The sequence below is a fragment of the Erinaceus europaeus genome, chromosome 5, assembly GCF_950295315.1.
Source record: "Erinaceus europaeus chromosome 5, mEriEur2.1, whole genome shotgun sequence".
Taxonomy (NCBI): domain Eukaryota; kingdom Metazoa; phylum Chordata; class Mammalia; order Eulipotyphla; family Erinaceidae; genus Erinaceus; species Erinaceus europaeus.
Window position 1 is genome coordinate 69,017,652 of NC_080166.1, and position 21,128 is coordinate 69,038,779.

Below are 21,128 nucleotides of genomic sequence, written 5' to 3' on the forward strand. Positions count from 1 at the left end.
TTATCTCCAGCATGCCAACATGTGCCTTAATAGACATGCATCTTGTTTTATAAATAATAGTCACTGTGATATAAAGTTCTTCTGTATGATGTAGATTTCCCCTTTGAAGCAAATGTTCAAATGAAGAGACTTATTTATTAGAGACAGAGAAGGCAGAGAGGTCGAGAGTGTGAAAGAAACCCCAGCACCAAAGCTTCCTTCAGTGAGGTAGGGCCTGGGCTTGATTGAACACATGGAAAAGCAGCAAACTGTCTCAATGATGTTTTGAGGAAAAGCAGCCGAGTTTATGACTTGACTGTCTTCCTTCCAGCTCAATCTTTTAAGAACAATTCTGAAATAATAAAGTCCCTATTTTTCCCTCAAGAAAGTAGCGTTGTTTTATTTAAGCTGTTCTTATCAACTGTCCTATTATTTGAGGATTATAAATTGTGTTTCTGTTTGTTATATGTATATTTTATATAATGACCATAAAATGTGGGGCGAGGCAGAAAAATGTGGGTACAATTAAATATGGTCTTATTTTAGAAAGGAAAGATTTTGAAAAATCTAAGACCATATGGTTGGAGTGATTTGAGAATCCACAATAGCTCATCACTTAGTGAAGCTTTGACTAACAGTGTTTAAATGTCTAGAACACATTCATCAGAAATTAATTTAAAAAAAAAGTGGAACGGGAGGTGGCGCAGTGATAAAGCTTTGGACTCTCAAGCATGAGGTCCTGAGTTTGATCCCCGGCAGTTCCAGAGTGATGTCTGGTTCTTTCTCTCTCCTCCTATCTTTCTCACTAATAAATAAATAAAATGTTAAAAAAATTAATTAAAATTTTTTCAGTGAAACTAGTAGTTGATTGTATTTGTCTAACTTTTATTCATCTTGCCATACTCATGATTGTAGTTAATGTTTTGCTAAATTTACTACTTTTGAATTAAGTTCCCATATAAATAAACCAAGAAGGCTAGAGAATAAAACAACTGAACTTCTCTAGTGCATATTCTAATTGTTCCATGATAAAGGACTTTAGTTTTTAATCATAAAATGTTCACTTTAACTTCTATTTTTTGACCTTTTATACATGGTGTGAATCTAGTATCTCAGATCAAATTATATTCATCAACTAAAATCAGATTATGTTTCACTGAAAGGAACATGATTGATGTAATGTGACAAGGGCAGCCAAATATGACACATCAGCTTCAAAATATGAAATGCTTTTGTACACAAAAACAAAAATAAATACCTGTTTCCAACAGTGTGGTGAAAACAAATTTGAAACTTCTCTGTTGTCAAAGCCAAGAATTCCAGTAAGTTTCACCATGTAATTATAAGATTCATAAAGTAACAGATCAGAATTTTTCTAATATATATAGAAAATGTGAAAAAAATAGATGATACTAATTATCATGTATTTAGTCTATGTTCCACTTTTGCAGAAAATATCTGAGTTAAACTAAATTAGAAGATTTCATTTATTTAATCTTTATTTCTTAATTTGTATCAGTGTGGCTTCACTGCTCTTGGCTGACTTTTTCTGTAAGAAAGAGAAAGACAGATTCAAAAGATAGAGGGAAATACATCACAGCATCTCAGCTTCCTCTTATGTACTATGAGTTGGCTCAATTCTGAGAATAATTTTAATTAGAAAACAAACTATTAATCAGAAATAGAATATTGTAATTAAATATATGCAGAGCGAACACCACTCACATTGTTCACTTGATATGGAACATCATCTGTCAATAGCTTATTTTATTATTTGCTTTACTCTGAATAACATACTTTGTTGGAATCAATTATTGAAGAGAGGTAAATCTAGTTTTTTAAGTAGTAATATTACACAATTTTCATTATTTTAGAAAACTGAAGTTTTAAAATTATCTAGGTTGTGAAATTTCAGTTTTTGAATATATGGACACACATGTATGTATACATTTATGTTTGAAAATGTATATATTCTATAATATAATACTAGAATACCATTTTTTCTTGTCCCTTTTTCTTCAACACCTGTATATTCTTTATAAATGGTTATATTACAAATTGAATGACTCCTAAGCATTACTTAATCTGTATAACTACATATTGTTAAATATAAAGAGTTGCCAAGAAGCTGACATATATTTAAACATTAATTTATATATATATATAAATTACCCTTCCAATATCCATGTTTTCACATGGAAGTATGTGATAATATATTTTCATTATAATAAAATCAATGAAGACAGACATTGGAAAAACTAACAATCAAAGTTTTGTTAAATATGTGGATACTGCATGTGCTTGATAGGATTAGAGTATTTCTGTTACCCTTTAGGTTCATGATTAGTCAATAATGTTTGGCTTTATATGTTTACTCTTTGTTCACCCTCTAGGTTCCAGATGCTACCATGCTGCCAAATGGACTTCCCAGGGCAGAGGACCCCACCAATCTGTCCCCACTAGGGAAAGAGATAGGCTGGGAGTATGGCTCAACCTGTCAACACCCATGTTGGGGGGAGGGAAGCAATTACAGAAGCCAGACCTTCCACCTTCTGCACCCCATAATGACCTGGGGTCCATACTCCCAGAGGAATAAAGAATAGGAAATCTATCAGGGAAGGGGATGAGATACAGAGTTCTGGTGGTGAGAATTGTGTGGAGTTGCACCCCTGTTATCCTATTGTTTTTGTCAGTGTTTCCTTTTTATGAATAAAAATAAAAAGATAAATGAATTCTTAATCCAATAAAACCAGGAACTAATTACTATACATGCTTCAGTGTTATTTAGAAATATTGAAAAAGATGTAAGTTCAGTAGCTAGAGCTGCTAGATTCTCATTAAGAAGGTATAAAGGTAACGTGAAACAGAAAACAAAGCACTTTTTAATAATCCAAAGATGACACTCTATATTCTTATACTGTGCCGAATATAATAGAAGACAAAGCCATTAAATCTATATTGTAATGATGGCTTTATTTTCTCTTCTGTAGGAGATTACTATAATATATCCAACTGGCTGACTTTTCAGGAATTCTCTCTATAATATAACAATAATACTAATGATGATATTACAGTTTTATAGAGTATTTGTCTTCTGAGATGCTCTGTGTTTATGTGTACATTGCCTCATTCATTCTAACAATGTTCCTGTGAAGAAAGTGAGGTCGGGAATTGTCTTCTTCAATTGCCTTGTATGTAAAGGCAAGAGAGTAAAATTAAATGACTTACAGAGTCATTTGCAAAACTGCAGTTGATATCTAAATCTACTGATTATTTTATGATGCGTAGACCCCAGTCTGAATATATATTCCTCTAATCTAAACACTTAAGGTTTCAAATTGGTAACCTGACTAAATTTTAAGTGGACTTAAACCATTCCTACATTTCTAACAATGCCTTTTTCTCTGAAATATTAAATCATCTATATAATCTTAGACCAGGGAGACTAGAAGCAACTGGTCATGCCACTATATTAAGATATAGCTATATGTAAATAACATTAAATGACATAAACTATGGTAAGGTCTTGTATGATACAGAAAATCCTAACCATGTGATTTTCAAAGCCAAACAAATTCCCAAATAATGTGGTAATAATAATTACTAATAACTATCTATTGCCTTCTTAAACTCTAAGGCAGCAGAAACCTTTCCCATTCTCTATAAAAACCCATGTTTCTCCCATTCCTGGAACCTTTGGGGCATGGTTCATTTTCCTTCATGCTTCTCTCCATCGATAACCATTTGATACTGCATCTGCTAAGCTCAACCAAATCAATGCAACCACTACTACTTCAACATGCTTCACTTTGGATTGTGTCTAGAGATGCCAGACATGGAATATCAATCCTTCAGCTCCATTACGTTGGTGAAACCTTTCCTAGCTCATAGGACTCCTTAATTCCATTTCAGATGGTGTACTTCCTAACAACCAAAGAACCTAGATATAGGCCAGGGCCCATGAGATGGAACACATGTGCACATGCATCCATAAGTTAGGGGTAAATACATTCCTTAAAGTAAAAGTGCACAAGTTTGCAGTGACCCAATAAGTGCAGCAAGCAAATAGAAAGACCTAAAAAGACCTAAAAAAAAAAAAAAAAGACATCATAAAGGACTTAATCAAATAGCTTCTACTTAGACCTAGACACTCCTCACCTACTTCCTTTATTTTTTGCCAGAGCACTATTCAGCTCTGGCTTATGATGGGGGAGAGGGGACTGAACTTGGGGCTTTGGAGCCTCAGGCATGAAAGTCTCTTTCTATAACCATTATGCCTATCTATCTTCCACCTACTTCCTATTCCACCTCCCTCAATCACTCCCAGGCTAACCTAGTCAGACTAAGTAAATACTACAACAACTTTGCAAGGGCAAGAGACCTGAATATTTTAATGATGGCTCTTTTGGTCACTACCAGACCACTCCATCACCTAGGGCCCTAGTCAGGGAATCCCGGGATTCCCACACAGACATGATGGGCCTAGTCCTCTAACCAATCCCTCTCTCCACTGTCACGGTTGTATCAGGACAAACATAGTGGAACTTCTTTGGGTCTCTACAGGACCATGCCCTCAATGTGGAACAACAAAGGTAAGGAAGAACTGCCTCATTCTCCAAAGGGAGGTTGATTCAATACGCTCTGCTATTCAAAGAAGATAGGTCTGGCAATGGGTGCAGCCTAGAATGTTTCTAGTCATGACCATAGCATGAGAGCTCAGACCTACAGCAATGTAGAAGTTGCACAGGCTTCTGCAATGAATATGGGCCCCAGATCAAATCTGGGGTTTACAGTTAAAGATATTTATATACTTTTCTCATATTTAGGAGCTACTCTCTGCACTAATCCAGCTTTCTAGTCCCATTTCCAACTCTGACTCCATCTCCCCAGACAATCCAACTACATGTTAGCTCTGGACTCAGGCGAAAAATACAAGTCATGGGCCACTTAGAATATACCTAAAATAGACCTACTAGTTTTTTTCCAAAATGAAGACCCCAAATGTCATCTGCTGTATACTTGCCTTTAGGATCCTGATTAAAAAACTATTTGTTCTGCTTTATATCTTAATGCTTTTCAGCCACCAAAGTACAGATGCTACCATGACGCCAACCTGACTTCACTGGCCAGACGACCTCACCAACTTATCCTGGAACCCCACCTCTCCAGAGTACTGTCCCACTAGGGAAAGACAGAGACAGACTGGGAGTATGGATCAACCTGCCGACACCCATGTCCAGTGGAGAAACAATTACAGAAGCCAGACCTTCCACCTTCTGCACCCCATAGTGATGCTAGGCCTATACTCCCAGAAGGATAATGAATAGGGAAGCTTCCAATGGAGGGGATGGGATATGGAATTCTGGTGGTGGGAAATGTGTGGAATTGTACCCCTCTAATCCTATGGTCTTATTGATCATTATTAAATCAATAGTAATACGCAAAAAATCAAGCACAGTAAATATGAGTAGTGACTCTACCTATAAGTTTCCCAAAATCTATTTTCACCCACTAGTTAATTTCTGTTGACTTTAAGAGATGAATAAACTTGGGCCAGTAAGATTTCTCACCTGGTGGGGGAGGTTACCTGCATTGTCACTGATGGGTGAATCCAGGTCCAAAAATATTGTGGGAAATATCAGTGCTATGGTGTCGTTCACTCTGTTCTTCTGTCACTCTCTATTTGAAAATTTTGATGTGGAGTGGTGATGCCCATGCAGTGCATACTTACATATATACATAAATTTGTAAACTTTTTGATAAATAAATTTATTATAGTCTATGATTAACTAATCACCTATGTTATTAGTTATTAACTAATAACCTATGTTGTCATACACTGGTAATAATTATTTTCTTTTGTTGAATATTCTCTTTATAAGTATATGCTTTTTGAAGTCATGGTCAGGTTTTACTTATTTATTTGTACAACATAGCACAGTCAATAGTCCTATACACAGCAACAAAGTAAATGTAATCGGCAAAAATAGATAGCCTTTACTTCTCATTCCAAATTGCATAATACTTTGTAATTTTATTCTTTAAAGATTTTTTGCATTAATTTACAATGAGAAGTGTGAAAGAATAAAGAGGGCAAGAGACACAAGAAAACAGTTCATTCTGGAATAGCATGTGCCCGGGACAAGTTCTGTGGTCTTTTGGGATTTCAGGAATTTATGTTTCGTGTTCTAAAAAGCTGATCTATTTTCCTTTGCATGATATTTTTATTATTTATTTATTTATTTATTTTTGCCACGAGGTTTATCACTGGATTTCATGCCTGCAAGAACTCCATCAGTTTTGGTGGTCATTTTCTTTCCTTTTTTACAGAGAGAAATTGAAGGAGAGAGAGAATAGTGAGGGAGAGAGAGGAGAGATACCTCCTCTATTGCATGTGAAGTTTCTATCATATAGGTGGGGGACGGGGGCTTTAACCACATTCTCATGCATGGGACAGTGTGTGCAGTTCTCGATGCAAAGCAGCCTTGTATATTTATGAATGCTTTTAAATTTCTACATAAAAGTAACATATCTTCACTTATATGCTTGTTGACAGAAATCCTGCTTTTGAACTATTAATTTGTGAATATTATGGAATTGGATAGAGAATATTTCATCTTTTATATAAGAATAAGAAGGACAGCAAGCAAGTAGGAAGATCTAAAAAAAAAACAGTAACATAGAGTACTTTATATTCTACTTAGACCTAGATACCTTCATCACCTACTTCCTATTTCACTTCCCTCAATTACTCTGTCTAACCCCTGTAAAATAAAGACTACAAAAACTGGATAAAGGCAAGAGACCAGCACACTTTAATGATGACCCTTTTGGTCATTACCAGGGCACTCCATCACCCAGGGCCCTAGTCAGGGAATCTTGGGATTCCCTTGCAGATATGATGAACCTAGAGTTCTAACAGATACCATCTCTCTATACTATCTCTACACCATCACTGGTCATCTTCAACAGGAACAACATCATAAACCCTTGTTGGGCCTCTCTAGGATCTTGATTGCAATGTAGAATAACAGTGGTAGAAATTTCCTCACTCTCTGAAGGGAGGCTGTTGTCAGTGTACTCTGTCACTGGGGGAAGACTGGTCCTGAAATGAGTGCAGCTTAGAATGTCCCTAGCTATGACTATGGAATGTGAGCTCAGACTGACACAGAAGTTACACAGACTCCTGTGCTGAATATGAATAGACATGGGCCCCAGATAAGATGGGCCCCAGATAAGATGGATGGGGTTTACAGATAATGGTATTTATGTGCTTATTTATTTATTTTGCTTCCAGAATTATCACTGGGACTTGGTGCCTGAACTACGAATCCACTGCTCCTGGAGACCATATTTTTTCCAATGCTGTTATTGCTGTTATTATTGTTGTTGTTGCTGCTGCTATTGTTGGATAGGACAGAGAGAAATTGAGAGAAGAGGGGAAGACAGAGAAGAGGAGAGAAAGATGAACACCTGCAGACCTGCTTCATTGCTTGTGAAAGGACCCCGCTGCAGGTGGGGAGCCAGGGTTCCACTGGGATCTTTGCATCAGTCCTTGTGCTTCGCATTATATGCACTTAACTTCCTGCACTAAAACCCAGTCCCCTCTGCTTTATTTTTTAAATGCTTTTCAGCCACCAAGTTGCAGAGGCTACCATGATGCCAGCCTGACTTCCCTGGGAAGATGACCTCACCAATGAATCCTGGAATCCCACCACCACAGAGCACTACTCCACTAAGGAAACCGAAAAAGGCTGAGAGTTGACCTGTCAACACCCATGTCCAGTGGAGAAGTGATTACAGAAGCCAGACCTCCCATTTTCTGCACCCCCATGAAGATCTCTGGTCCATACTCTTAGAAGGATAACAGTAGAGAACTTTCCAATGAAGAGGATGGAAGGTGAAACTCTGGTGTTGGGAATTGCATGGAGTTGTATCCCTGTTATCCCACGATTTTGTCAATAATTATTAAATCACTCATAAAAAAGTATGTGAAAATCACTAAAAATAGCATCAATATTCTTTAGCACATAGGGTTCAACTATTCACAAATTTAAAATAAAAAAATAGTATAGTCTACTTTTACTAAGATTCAGTATTTTCATTTTTCAAATTGATTTTAAAAAGATGAGAATTTAAAGGTGCCAAACTGGTTCACTTGAATAGGGCATGCTTTGACATATGCTCAGCCTGGATTCACTGTGTATTGAAGGAAATTTTGGTACTGTGGCCCCTTATCTGAAAAAAATCACCCTGAAGCCCTATATTACTTCTGTGTACCCATAGAAAACTCATGAAGATAGACCACATGCTGTTATGCAAACTATTATTAAAATTAAAATCCTTTCATAATGTAAAGCCTTTCTTACCACAAATTGGTTAAAAAAACAATGACAAGATTTCAATTTAAATTTGGATAGTAAGAAATACACATTCATATTAACCAATCTATTTCAATATGGATTATAAGTCAACTTCAATCATAAGAAAAACTAGAAAATACCTTAGACATTACTGAAATTATAATATATCACAAGATGTTTGAAGATTCTATAATTATACTAGATGGTTGATTACATAAATGATGAAATAATTGATTCAACTTAAACATATTTACATTAAATGTGTTAATCCTTATTAATAACAGTTCACTAATTTAATTTCATATGTACTATATTCCCTAATCTTGTAAAAGCATAATTTTTAAAGTTAATTTATTTTATGAAAAGAGAGCTAGCTATCAGAGAACTAGCAATGTCAGAGGAGTAAGCCTAGGAGCCCACACATGCAGTATACTTGATTGGCTAAAACCTTTCCCTATGCTTCAAAAAAAGTAATGTTAACAAAACTTAAATATTAAACTACTGAAATTCAAATTTTTCTGACTTTATATAATCCACAGAATTATTTAGATTTAAAATACACCTGTCGTTTCAAATTTCCATAAAGTATCACATCTACAATAGGGAATAGTTTTAGGAAGTAAACATTTTTATTTTGTTTTAAAAATATATTTTATAAGTATCTATGGTAACAAATAATTTAGAATAACTGATAATCTGATTTTCCCATGTATAATCAAGGTGAGATATTTTAATGTAATTCCAAAATACCTAAGTTTGTATGTTCAGACATTATGTATAACACCCATGTGTAGATAATATATTTGTGTGATGTGTACTCAAATATACCTAATTAGCAGGTCCTTGTTCAGTTGATGCATTGATTTTTTTATGCCTTGGTCATCGACACTTACTAAAATAGCTTTAGACTATTTGAGGTCATTTAGAAATGACTTCAAATTTGAATGTTTTTCCTCCAGTTCTGTGTTTCTTGAGCATATCTCTTACAAGCCAATTCTAAAAACCAGGCAGAAAGATACACACAAATTCATAAGTATCATGTTAAAGCCAACTGTAACCATGCTGAGAACCTGTGGTTAGTCATACAGCAGGGCAGCTTCAAAAATGATTATCAAACTGTGTGAGGATAACTGAAACCAGTAACACAGTAAACACTGTGTTAGGATAATAGGGAGCTGACAGAGTGGATGCCTTCCAGCTGAATCATTTTTCCTTCCTAGAAGATTTTGAAATGGAGAATTAAGCATTGTCTACCTCAGGGTTACTCCGTTAGAATGTATTTCTGCAGATGAGCTTGCTGATACGACCGAGAAATGCAGAGTACTAAGTCTTATAGAGTCCCAGTGCTCACAGGCATAAATCCTGCACACTGAGCAAGTTGGGTCAACGCTAGCTACATCCACAGTTTGTTCTAGACAGCGACAAATATAAAACACAGGGCAGCTGTAGAACAATACTTGATAGGAAAATAAGCCAAGCATTATACTGTGGTGTCTTATGACACAGCTGAGAAATGAATCCCTTAGGGGGCCTGCAGAGAAATTCATAAATATGTAAAACAGTTAAAGTCTTTGGAAAGTATATTACTTTGTAGGATTAGATTTAGAAATGGGGAAGGCTATAGCTTTCTTATATGTAAGAGCTTTGTGACTGAAAACTAGACTTTTGATAAATAGCACACACATAATGAGAAATGATAAATCCAGACTTATAATCTATCCGTTGCCATTGAGCCAGCATATTTTCATATTAGTTATTAGCAGTTCATCCAAGTCAAACAATTTAAGAATTTGTATTTTCTCCAATTATTGCTATAAAGACATGAGAATACCTATTTATTCCCAAATGATTATTCACTTAGGACATATTTTATGGAGGATTTTTAATCCTAAAGTAACGTTGTTCAACGTTCAGTGCACAAATAATGTTCTTATTCTAGTCTATAATATAAAATTGCTCAGAGAGACAAATAATTCCAGTTTTAACTCAAATTAAACAAGTATCAGATGACTGTTCTACTACTTTAAATGGCATTAAATATTACAAAGTGAAGGTAAACAATTACTTTTAGAATTATACATAATTATACAAGTTCATGCAGATAAGAGAGGTTTACCTAGACTTTGAAAATAATTCTCTCTGGGAGTCAGCTGGTAGCGCAGCGGGTTAAGCACACGTGGCGCCAAGCTCAAGGACTGGTGTAAGGATACCGTTACAGCCCCCTGCTCCCCACCTGCAGGGGAGTCCCTTCACAGGTGGTGAAGCAGGTCTGCAGGTGTCTTTCTCTCCCCCTCTCTGTCTTCCCCTCCTCTCTCCATTTCTCTCTGTCTTATCTAACAACAATGACATCAATAACAACAACAATAATAACTACAACAATAAAAAACAAGGGAAACAAAAGAGAAAATAAATAAATATTTTTTTAAATTAAGGAAATTTTTTTAAAAAAGAAAATATTTCTCTTTTACTATACAATTCTGAAAATAAACTATTGAGCTATAAAACAAAAAAGTAAATGATTCTGTGCTTTAACTCTTCATAATATTATATTCATTAAGTTGGGCTTAGTTAATATAATAGATAGCACAGTACTTTACCTAGTCTTAAAGTGTTTCTTGAATTACCCAAGTAAATAGAAATGTACTAAATAAAATTTGAGGAAGTGGTTGAAAGTTTATATAAATCAACATGTGATATGGCTATACTACATTGAATAGAAGTGTTAATAGAGCAGATACTAATATGACCAAACCATATAAATGCCAAATGATTCCTCACAACTTATTTTAGTTAAATCATAGCTATCAAGCAGGCCATATAGCTTCTTAAATAAATAAATCTACTGTTACAAATAAAAAGCCATCAGGCTAAGTGGAGTCAACATATAGGCATCAAGCTAGTGGTGAAAGAAAATGTCTATAAGAAGCATTTGTATATTTGAGAAAAGATACAAATGATGATTTTTTAATAATTTGCCTGTATTTTTTAATGACACAAGGATAAGCAACAATTCAGAATATTGATCTCAGATTAAAATATCTAGAAAAATAAATCAATATACTGTATACAGTTATTTGCTATAAAATATAATTTAGCAAGACGTACAAGTCATATACAAAATGTCTTGTTTTTACAGGAGATAACATTATCCTTTGAGCATAAGAGGTACGCTAAAACTGTAGTCAGTAATTAGTAATTAAGGCTGAACTTATCAAAATGTTATAAATAGGAAAAATTAAAATTTGTAAGCTTTGCCAGTTTAAATATTAAAAAAACAATGATGGACACCGTTGATGTTTAATTTAAAAGTAGTATGACAAAAAATTGTCCCATGTTTGAAATTGTTACTTAAACTTCTTGAGAAACTTGATTATATGTTACAGAGTATTCTTTTTTCAAACATGATTCTTTTAGTATTCTTACGGACACATAGAAAGATTATACCTTTCAACTAGGAAAGGCCATGTAAATAATTTTGGTCAAAATATTCCCCAAAAGCATAGTAGAAGACATAGTGGACATAACTTTCTGTGCCAGTACAGTTGATGATTCTCAGTGTATCCTTCACTATCTCTGGTAATTATAAATTAAGGTATTCTAGATGCTGGAAATATATAATCGGTGGTTCCCTCAGAATATATCTCAAAATGACTATGTGAAATAGAATTTTTCACTCCAGCTACTCTGGATCTGTAGTACAAATGGACACCAAAAGTATGTCACTCATTGCCTAATGGGATTGCACTGAGTAACGTAGCTTAATCTGAATGATATACAGGTATTGGGTAAGTGTGATTTGTCCAGTTATCTATAAGATGAAATGTTCACTCAGATGCTGAGGAATTATTCTGATGCAGTCTCTATCCCCAGGTTTTACCACGCCCCGAGAAATCCTACCTTTCAACCAATCCTGCTCCCACATATCACCCCTGGTTGTTGCCCAATAAAAGCTCTCTCACTCCCCCCCCCCCCCGGTCTCTCTCTGGGCTCTCTCTTGGTTCTCTCTCTCCCTCAGTGCCCTCTCTCTTTTGCCCAGTGGTGAGGTGAGGTAGTGGGGACGGCCATTGTCAGCTGACTCCAAGTGGCCTGAGCCACCCCCCCCATCCTATAATAAAGATTTGTGTACCTCACTTGCTCTGGACCTCCTCTCTCTCTCTTCTCCGCAGCGCAATCTGACACCTGGCCTCAACTGACAGTGCATTACTGCCTGTTAAACTATTTAAAATGTCTAATAAAGATATCTGTATTATTTGATTGTTATTTTTATCTTGTACAAATCTATTGTGAGACATTATATTTTAAAGTAATTAAGAGTTTGGGAGATACACCATGGTAGTACCCAGGACGTGTATGTGAGAAACCCCAGGTTCCATCACTAGCACCACCAATAATCAGAGACAAAGTCTGGTGGAAAGTAAATAAACAGAAAAATAAACAAATACATAAATAAATAAAATTAAGCATAGATTAACTGGACCATATAATTAGGCATTTTAAACAACTAAAATATTCAGAAGAGAAACATTAAATATTCTTATCAAATGATATTTTCTTATCCTGACTGTTCACTTAAAAAATTCAGAAAACAAGAAATCATGAAGTAGTAAATCTTGCTTTTATAAATATGTGTATCAGTTTAACATAAATATAAATGTACTATATTGTAGATATATATATGGACAAATACACATACATATATAATATCTTGCTGTCACCATCATAATTTCATAGCAAAAAGTTGGGACAAGGTGAAAAAAAATTACATTACCTTGAAGAATTTTTCCAAGGAGACTGAAATTATTTAGAACAAGAAAAAGACACGAAGGTCATTTCTTCATGCACATGTTCTGTGATTGATGGCCTGCTTTTGAAAAGTTTCTTACAAATCAAGAAAAAAATATTATGAAGAATTCACAGAATAATGAATTACAGTTGGGATATAAAGAAAAACTGTGTAGCCCAGTACACAACAGGATTAATTAAAAACAGAACTTGAATTTAAAAAGTTTAAATGCCCATGGTGCTAACGGAATTTTTATTGGTGTCCTTGAAAGGATATAGGTAGGAAATAAGGAAGAGTCATATATTTACATTGAGTTTCTCTTGGATAAAGAAAATCTCTTAACATATTTAAACAACTAAAAACACAAAGAAGAGGGACCTGCTGGGGGAAAGCTTTGCAAGTGGTGAAGCAGTTCTGCAGGTGTCTCTCTGTCTCTCTTCTTCTTTATCACCCCTTCCCTCTTGATTTCTGGCTGTCTCTATCCAATAAATAAAGATGATAAAAAAAATTTTTAAAAAAACACAAAGAAGTATGGGCAGGAAGAGATAGCAAAGAGACTCTTATGCCTTAGGCTCCAAAGTCCCAGGTTTAGTCCCCTATACCACCAGACACCAGAGTTGCTCAGTGCTCTGGGAAAAAAAAAAAAAAAAAAAAACCACAAAGTAGTATCTTGCAAGTTTATGTTATTTAGAAACTCTGTCCTTGCTTCATCCCCGACTTTTAAGGTGCTAAGATGAAGATACTGATTTTTAAATAAAATTTAATGTACTAAAAGTTTTCTTAATATATGTTGCATATCAAGTTTTAACTTTTTCAAAAATCATGGAACTGGATTATATTTGTACGTTCTTGAATGTAGGATAGTTATTTAAAATGATTGGAAAGATGTAAAATAAGTGAAAAATAATTAACAGTCAAATTTAACTATGGATTATGACATCATAATGTAGAAATCTCCTGATCCTGGGGCTATTTCTACAAGAAATTTATAACCAGAATGGTACTTTGGATGCTTACCTGTGAGGATATACGAATATGTCAATGTGTATGCTTATATTTTTAAATATATATTGTTTCTATATATTATTTATTATGTACATATTTATATATGTATGTATATATGGCAAGTGATAATATTATATGGGTAATCCTAATTAAGAGTCTATGACCCAAGGTTTTTTAATGCACATATTTCTAGCTAGTAGACATAAAACATGATCTAAGGGACAAATAAGAACAAAACAAGAACAAAATTGAAAGTACTCACAAATAAAATTTGTTAGTCATTTCTACTCAATTCATTTTATGGTAAGCAAATTAATAAAAGAAATTGAGGGCAGTGACTTTCTCCTTTTTTTTTTTAACTCTCCATTTTTTTCTTACTTGAACTCCCAAGAGTTATGCTTGCTGCAAGATCTTAAAAAGTAGTTAAGGCTAGAAGTCATCCTGTGACTGTGATCTCATCCTGCCTAGTATTGATTATCTCTCCTGTTGGTAGTAAAGATAGGAGTTGATTACAAAGAGTAATTCAAATTTATACTTACACTATTGACTCCAGGCAGGTGAAAAAAAGGCTAGCTTTGGTTCTCCAGTTCTAGAGGAGGAGACAGAATTGAATTAGCTTTCTCATCTTTATGTCAGGCTTTTGTTTCCCCCAAAGCATTTAATCCATTTTGAAAAATCAGTACATTTCACATCTTCAGACACCTTTAACCAGGTCTAATAGGAATAGAGATAATTTACTAAACATAAATTAAAAGTACCTTTTAGCAAGTATTCAAAAACAAAAAAGAAATAAAAAATCCTTTTTGATTATAAGATAGTTTACACATGCCATGTAATATTAACGTATAAGTAGCAGGAAGAGAAAATGAGGAAAAATAGCATTGAATTGAATTGAGCTTTTTTTTTTTTTTAAGTAATGTTGAATCTAAAATAACACAATCCAGTATTGTTAGGTTTACAGCTCAAAATTTCAAGCATAGCAAGCTTTGTATATTCTCCCTCAACTTTCAAACTCTAACTTAATGTCTGGGTCTGATTCTGTTTTAGCAACAGAATTGTTATCAAACTGTTTTTCATTAAGAGCTAGTACTTTTTATTTTATTCAAAAGTCTTTCTTATTTACGTACAGAAAATATTTAGTAGTTGTAGTTAAAATTATCACAAGATGCACTGCTTTGTGTATATATTGATGCACATATGAATGAAGTGTTGTTTCATTATTTTCCTAAACATGCTGAAATACATATGCATTAATTGTAAGTGGTCTTTTAAATCAATATTAAATATGGAATTTCTCTTCTATTTCATGTGCTTTACACTTGAGTACTTTTAAGTTCTCATTTTCAGTAGAGCCCACACATCATAAAATGCCTAAAACAGATTTATGAGCTCAGTAACAGGGACACCTGTTTTTACAAATTATAAAAATGATTGAGAAAAAAAAGAACATTTATGCCAGCATAAATATTTATACCAATGTCATAGGAAATCACTGCTTAGAAAAATAATCTTTATATAATATTTTTGTTGTTTTATTTTTTGAAAGAGTACTGCTAAATGATAACAAGAAAGATTAAACAATGACAAGAGCTAGCACCTTATAAATAAAACTAGTATTCATGTTCATATCTCATCACTCATCTTTTCTCATCCATCACTGCTAAATTATGTTATAAACTTCATGTCAACTAAGTCCGTTGATGACTTTAAAATGACTTAGTCTAAGCTATTTGAGTTCAAAGATAGAAAGTCTTTTGGAGAGTTTCCCCTTTGGGAAGCGGCTTGGGCTCTGTCCAGGAGTCTTGTATCCACAGGTTTTTTGTTTTTTTTTTATCAATAGGTTATTCTGGTGATCTTTTGAGAGAGTCACTAATCAACATACTGAAAGAGACAGTGCTGCGGTTATTTTTCTATTTGGAAGCATAATGCCCAGCAAATATCAGAACCACTAGAACACTTAGAAACACAGCTACAAGAGTTGCTTTAGATCTTCAAAACTACGTACATCTGTATCAGCTGTCTCTGAAAAAAAAATTTTCCCCAAGGATATTTTTTAATATCTGCTTTGAATAATTCACTGTTCATGAATTTAAACAGTAAGTAGTAAATTCAGCTGTATGAAAACTCATAGTTTATATTCTTTTCTTTGCTCTGAAAAACACACAGAGCACCATTTCTACAAATAGAGGAAATTATTTTCTTAACATGGAATCTCTGCTTTGTTATTACAAGTCACCACTATTTTTCTGTATACGCTGTTGTGGGTCTTTGAAATTACTATAATTTCATTTAATATGTTCTCATAAATCCACACATGTATTTCTCCTTTTATGGCTCATGATTTTTCAATATTTGACAGTTCTCAAATTTTTGTCTCTATTCTCAGTAACTTACCCTTTACATATTACTACTAGACTGAATATCACTGTTACAATGAATGCAATACTTTCGTTAATTTGAGGTGTTTCACAAGCTGATAATATACAAGTTCTTTGTTGAATTAATAAAAAGGCAACTTCCACATTCTGAGAGAACTATTTTGGAGGTCAGGTTTTCAAATTCAGGGTGTGACATTTTAGGTCATGACATGACATGCTTTATAGCAGGAAGACTTTCCTAACTCTTCCCATGAAATAAAATTTGAAGAACTTCATACCACAGTTTGGTGCTGACAGTGATGGTAAAGATGATAATACTTATGAAAACAGCATTAATGATATTTATTCTCATTAAATACTGAGCATTTCCATGCATACAACTTTCATACAGAGCTAGAGAGAGAAAGAACTCACTGGGATAGGTGTATGCTTTGTAATATATAGGATATCCCATGGTTCTGGTAAAAGCCCTGGTGTGTCCCCTTCTAGTTTTGTTTCTAACAGAATGAAAACGCAGCCTGGAATGATGATAACATGTGCATATTTGAAGTCTTGATGTCACAAAAAGTTTGGTGCAAAATGCTCTATATTATTTCTACCCTTGCTACATAGGAAAAATAACTTTTACTGGTTTAACATTTTTCTGTAGTCACATAAATACTAACACAGCTGGTATTGGAACTTAGGTCTGTATTTTCTAAAGGTAATACTGGCCAGCTAGATCAAAGTTTCCTGCGCTACACATCACTTTAAATAGGGCTAATACAGCATTTGGTAAGCTTTGTCAAATGGTATTTCTAGATTAGAACATTCAACTTCATTTTATAAGTATGCATTTAAAAGAAAATTAAGTACTTTTTCCCTTTTCTGAAACAATGTTTTAATAAGCATAACATTAATTTTAACCAGTTTATTAAAGACTGGTATGTTTACAATTATTCTTCTATGCTTTAAGCCATGGTAACCTTGGAACATACTCATATATGTTTATGTTACCAAAAATTTAAACAAATGGTGCTATCTAGACATGGCCTACAAAAAAGACATATATATATATATATTTACAGATTTAAAATTCTTCACTTTTTCTGGAATATTTCTAGTGTAGGACTTAGAATTGTGTACAAAATTTCTTTTAAAAGAACATTTATTTATTTGTAGAAAATAGGGAGAGAGAGAGAGAGAGAAATAGAACGAACCAGGGCATCATTCTGGCCCATGTGATGCTGGAGTTTGACCTCAGTATTTCATGTTTGAGAGTTCAATGTGCTACCTCTCCAACTGCAAAATAAATAAATAAATAAATAAATAAATAAATTCCTTTTCTGGGGCAAGTAATGGGGCATCCAACTGAGCACAAATATTACCATACTCAAGGTCTAGGGTCCAAGTTGCCCCACCTATCTATCTGCTTGGACTGTGTCCCAGCCTAGATTGTGTGCTTGACAAGGCAGAAAATTCATAGTTAAGCTATTTTGCCAACACAGGTTTTAAGTTTAGGTAATCAAAGAATTATAGAATATGCACATTTGCAACAATATTTTACTTTCAGCAGTACTTGTTTTTTTCTGGCTGGGTTATGTTTCCTGCTTGTTTTGTCTCTCTTAGTAATAACTCCCTATGCAATTACATTTTACTATCTAGACTATGTAATAGCTAAGCTATGGGCCAAGGTCATCTTTAGTAAAACTCAAAATGTTTTTCCTACTTCTTTGAGAAAAAAAAAAAAAAAAAAACTTCTATCAGAGGCATTATTCCACCATGACTTGAACTTGAGGCAACAGCAAACAAAACAAAACAAAATAGAAATGACAGGAAACAAATGCTAAGCGAATCTATATTCCTTAAAGAAATAAAAGTAGAAGCTGAATCTTCTGAAAAATAGAAGACAGTCCAAGCTGACAAAAAATAATTAGATACAGGATACTTCAATGTAATCCAAATATCAGGCTGTGTAAATAGCTGACTGCTTTATAGGACAGTATTATATCCCTGAAGGCCCAGAGATCCCTGGTTCAATCCCTGGCACAGGTATAAACCAGAGTTAAATAGCATTCTGATGTCTCTTTCCATTTCATATAAATAAATATTAAAAAATAAAATAAACCTAATGCAGCGGGTTAAGCGCAGGTGGCGCAAAGCACAAGGACCAGCATAAGGATCCTGGTTCCAGCCCCCGGCTCCCCATCTGCAGTGGAGTCGCTTCACAAGCAGTGAAGCAGGTCTGCAAGTATCTATCTTTCTCTCCCCCCTCTGTCTTCCCCTCCTTTCTTGATTTCTTTCTGTCCTATCCAACAATGATGAAATCAATTATAATAACTACAACAATAAAACAAGGGCAACAAAAATAAATAAATAAATACTAAAAAAAAAAAGAAGAAAAAACAAATATCATGCTATCCATTCAACCTTAAAATCAAAAGATATCCCATTAAATAAAAGGGGTGTTGAGAGATAATTATCCATATATATCTTGTACTTTGGGACATCTTGAGAGCAGAAGTTCTGATCATCTTTTTCCCTGGACTATCATTTCATGAATGATTATATAGCAAACTACCTTGGAATATAGAGATGGCATTTTGCAACACAGCAAGAAGCAGACTTTTCAATGTTTGGAAGACAGAACTAGTATCTCCCTGGCAAACCTAAAGTTGGCAGGCTTAGTGCCATTTTAAGAGTTTGGTTTTCCTATGACAAGATTTTTTTCCTGTAGTGTATTCCAATGCATATGAAGATATTCTTTAGTCTCTTAATGTCATCCTTTGAGAGCTAGAGTTCAGCAAACCTTGTTATTGTAATTTCTATAAGGAACTAACTCCTTTGTAGGCATTTGTGTAACTGTGTCAGGCCAACCTGTTAGTTTTCAAATAGACAAAATCATCTCAGTTAAATCAAAGCTCTTGATAAAGCAGTGTAAACTCTTCACACCACAAAATCCATGTAAACAAACATAATTGAAACTTTATATAGACAGCGAAAGGTATACAAAGCTTTAGTAAATTAGAGGGTTATTTTGAAGTCTTTATTCAAGTGAAAAGCTTCATAGATATACAACTCAGTGACATTTTCCTTCAGGGATAAAAAATAAATTTGAACACTTTTCACGGCCCTTTGGGTCTAACCTTTAAATAACTTTGCTTGGTTGTTTCCCCAATCTGCTTTCATATACTTTATGAAGGAGAGAAATAATAATACTTGGTAGTTTCCATCAAAAATCTTACAAGATAAGCAATAGAAAGGGACTCATAATAAAAGTACTAAGCAAAAAGATGCAATACAATATATGAACATAAAAATTGTAGCGAAGTTGCAATGATCACTGTTTTTCTTTGTGTTTCATTAGGGAAATAGTGGGATGCATTGGATCCACCTTCTCGTGGGGCATCCCGTGAGTACCCATTCATTGGGGAAACTGAAGATCCTTCCTAGCCTACTGAATCCACATGGATCCCAGTCACTTTCAAAGCCAGCAACAAGCAGCTCCTGACAGCTTTCAACCTGACGCTATTGACAGGTTACAGAAGAAGGGCAAACACTAGAAGAAGAAGAAGGGAAATAGTGATTCACAGGACAGTCTTTGTTACATAGGTATGATTTCTCATCCTTCTTTGACATATGTCTGCACAGCAATCCCACCATCAATACAAGCCCTCCCTCCCGCACCTCCAACCTCAATGCCCTCTCAGCACAGACATGTTGAATGAAAACTCTTCAATGGCTCAGGAACAGATTAGTAAATAACACAAGCAAATGAGTAGATGAGTGAATGAGTGAATAAAGTAGAAAGGAAAGAAGGCAATGGTATTAAACACACACATTTTATTTTATTTTAATTGTCTTTATTTATTTATTGGTTAGAGGCAGCCAGAAATCAAGACGGAAGGGCGATAGAGAGGGATAGAGACCAAGAGACTCCTGTAGCTCTGCTTCACCACTCACAAAGCTTTCCCCCTGCAGGTGGGGTCCAGAGGTTCTAACTCAGGCTCTTGTCCACGGTGACATGTGCACTCACTGAGTGAGCCACCACCTGCCCTCCCCCACACATTTTTTAAGTAAAAGACTAACATTTGTTAATATGAACTAGTATAGCATATTTCATTCCCTGAGCTATTGTTTACATACATAAATTAAAATGAGTTAAAATTAATCAACACATAATAAACTTTTTTTATTTTTGCCTCCAGCTTTACTGTTGGAGCTTGGTGCCTGCACTGGGAATCCACTGCTCCTAGAGGCTATTTTTTCCCTTTTGTTGCCCTTATTGTTTATCGTTGTTGTTGTTATTATTGGTGTTATTGCTGTCGCTGTTGGATAGGGCAGAGAGAAATGGAGAGAGGAGGGGAAGACAGAGAGGGGGGAGAAAGACACCTAAGGACCTCCTTCACTGCTGGTGAAGAGACTCCCCTGCAAGTGGGGAATCGGGGGCTTGAAATAAACTCATAAACACTAAAGTCAACTTAATTTCAAATATTAACATATATTGCTTTGGAAACCAAGAAGGAAAATTTGTCTCAATAGATTGTAATTTATTTCACATTTCAATTTGTAGAATCAGACACTGAAATGGATGAGACTATTTAATAATAATATTATTGGTTAACATAACCATAATAAATA